Source organism: Oreochromis niloticus, unplaced genomic scaffold, assembly GCF_001858045.2.
Source record: "Oreochromis niloticus isolate F11D_XX unplaced genomic scaffold, O_niloticus_UMD_NMBU tig00006675_pilon, whole genome shotgun sequence".
In the NCBI taxonomy this organism is placed as follows: Eukaryota; Metazoa; Chordata; class Actinopteri; order Cichliformes; family Cichlidae; genus Oreochromis; species Oreochromis niloticus.
Window position 1 is genome coordinate 1 of NW_020328118.1, and position 3,520 is coordinate 3,520.

The following is a 3,520-nucleotide window of genomic DNA, read 5'->3' on the forward strand; positions in this document are numbered from 1 at the left end:
AGAGAAAAAGGAGTATATCTGTCACACGTGTCACAGTTCCCTCAAAAGTGGACCATGCCAAGGCTTGCTGCTGTCAATGGTTTAGAACTGCAGGATATTCCAGCTGAACTGTGTGATCTCAACATTCTGGAGAGACATCTGATTGCCAAATGCATACCATTTGCTAAGATTATTCCTCTTCCAAAGGGCAGACAAGACTCATACGTGTAATGTGGTGTGTGTACCATCTGAGTCCAACAAACAGTTGACTGTTTACCTCGGCTCAGAAACCAATCACAGATAATGGGATCAAGCTGAAAAGACTGTGCTACAAAGGCCATCAGCTGTTCCAGACTGTCACCTGGTCTAAACTGATCCAAGCCCTGCGTAAACTGAAACAGTTCATCCACAGTACACAGATATTGTTATCAGAGATGATGCATTGCTTTGTGATCCAACGTACCTGATGATGACAGCAGTGATGAAGCCAGCATGGGAAGTGATGATTATGATGAAGCAGATTTAATGGAAATTGACAACTATGAAAAAGATGCCCTTTTGGTGAAACGAGTCTGAAAGTGAACAAGATATTGATTGCAATCCTGTGATGAACAACCAGAGGAAAAATCCAGAGGAACCAGAAAGTGATTTGAACAATGGAGGTTTTGCTCTAGAAAGTTGTCTGCAGCCTGTAGACATTTCAGAAGAGATTCTCTGTTTCACTGATAACACATATTGTGTGGCTCCTGCAGAAAGAAACAATCCTGTTAGCTTCTTCAGAACTCCTCATTTGGAAGCCATGGCATTTCCTGTGCAGTTTCCTACTGTCAGAATACACTGGATGAAAAGAGACGTCTTAAACTCACACCAAGTGCTTACTTCAAGTCAAGGCTTTTCAACATTGATGCAGATTTGCTAAAGATACAAATTACCTGTTTTTCTCACAGTTTGTCACTGAAATACACTTGGCTAATTCCAGCATGACAATACAGCTAAGGAAAGGTAAAACTATGACCAAAGATGGACGCAAAATCACATCAGGAATGTTACAAAGTAAGACAGAAGTAGAGAAGCTGGTAAGAAATAAAGATGCAATCAGATTTATGCAGCCACTCAGAGGAACTCCAGCTTACTGGCAGAAAACTACAAGATCATCAGTTATGGTCGTAAGAATAGGAACAGTTCTTTGTCACTTTCTCTGCTGCTGAGATGAGATGGCCTGAAGTGATTCAAGCAATAAAGAGACAGCAAGGTGAAGAGGTTGATTTTGAAGCCCTGACTGGTCAGAAAAGTGTGAAATTCTAAGATCAAATCCAGTAACCACCATGCGAATGTTTGATAACGTGTTGAGGCTTTGTTCAGAGATTTGCTTTTTTCTCCTGCACAGCCCTTGGTGAAATCATTGATTACTTTTACAGAGTTGAGTTCCAGCACAGAGGTAGTCCGCATATACACATGTTGCTGTGGATTCGAGAAAAGGTAGAAGTAGATGTGGATGATGACCAAACTGTCTGTGACTTTGTGGACAGATACATCTCAGCTCAACTCCCTGATCCAGAAAAACAGCCTGAACTGCACAAAAAAGTCGCTGAACTACAAAAGCACAGCAAAAACCACACAAAAACATGCTTTAAGAGTGTGAACTCTGGTTGTAGATTTGGGTTTCCAAAACCCATCCACAAGAACAATGATTGTGAGACAGGATGAGGATTCAGACACTGAAGCTGCAAAAGCCAAACTCAGACCTTTGTTGAACCTGCTGAAGGAACCTGAAGCTGCTTCTCTCACCATAGAGCAGATTCTGTCACGATGCAACTTGACAATGAATGAGTATGAGCAATGCTCCAAGACATAAACAAGAAAACAGCTCTTATTCTGAAACGTGACCCAAAGGACTGTTGGATCAACAATTACAACCCACACCTGCTTGAAGCCTGGAACTCTAATTTAGATGTCTCGTTAATATTGAATGCCTATTCATGTATAGAATACCTCTGTAAATATATAACGAAGAAAGAATCTGGCCTCTCTGAATACCTAAAGACAGTTATGACAACTCTGATAAGAACACGGTCAATGAATGTGATGAAATGAGAGCTGTGATGCAGGCTTATTCAAAAAAGAGAAATCAGTGCACAGAGTGTGTGACTCGAGTCTGTGGCCTAAAAATGAAAAAATGTTCCGCATGTTGTATTTTACCAACAGATGATAACCCAGTACAAATGAGTCGCCCGATGAGCTACCTGGAATCCACAACACATGACAGTTGTAATATTGGATGACAAGTTGGTGATAAATACAAATGCAGACCTGAGACACCAGAATATGAGGAAATGTCACTGGCTGATTTTGCTGCCTTGTGCCGGTTGGTGAGTGGTCCAAATGAAGGAAAAGATGTGCTTCCTCTTCTAAATCAGCTTGGATTTGTACAAAGGCGAAAGAATGATAAACCAGCTATAATCAGGTATTACCACTGTTCACAGGAAAAAGATCCTGAGCAATATTATGGACGACTGTTGAGACTTTACCTTCCACACAGATCAGAGCAGGAACTGAAACACGAGGGTTCCAAACCTATCAGTCCTTCTACAACTCAGGTTTTGTACGATTCCATGTTCAGACCACAGTGAGTCCGTGAAAAGGGTTGTGAAGAGAAATAAAGACAAGTATGAGAAGAACTCTGAGGATATTGAGAGTGCACTGGAAGAGTTTGAACAAAATAGGGATGTTGTTATTGATGAATGGTGTAATCTGGCTCCTGAATCTGAAGTTGTGAGCTGCAATGTGATGAGAATCTTCCTGAGAGACATTCTGATGATGAGAACGAACAGAGAATGTTCCCGACTACAATCGTCAGTCTGATGCTGTAACAGAGATCAGAGCCGTCAGAGAACAACCTGCAGTCGATCCAGCTGTGGTACGTGTAATGTATCAGAATCTGAACCAGAAGCAGGCCTGCGTGTTCTATGCTATAAGAGACTGGTGTATTCAGCGAGTTTGTGTTGAACCCAGATCCATTTTCTTCTATATCAACGGTGGTGCAGGAACTGGAAAGTCACATCTGATTAAATGTATTCACTCTGAAGCATCAAAGATCCTGAGCAGACTGCTGCTAATGCAGAAGAAGCTGACATATCAAATCCAACTGTTTTACTGACGTCATTTACCGGGACAGCAGCTTTTCTATCAATGGCTCTACGTTACATTCTCTACTGAAACTACCCAGGAGTCTGAAACCACCCATTCAAGGATGGTAACCAACTAGATGAAGTCAGATGTGAGCTTATAAATGCTGAAATTATTGTTGTTGATGAGATTTCAATGGTTTCAAAACCCCTTTTTGCTTATGTGGATGCAAGACTGAAACAAATCAAAGGCACTCAGAGACCTTTTGGTGGAATGTCAGTTTTAGCTGTTGGAGATTTTTACCAGCTGCCACCAGTGCGACAGTCTAAACCTCTCTGTGTTTACGATCCAGAACAGATTGACCTATGGCAGGAACATTTTCAGATGATCACTCTAACCGAGATCATGCGTCAAA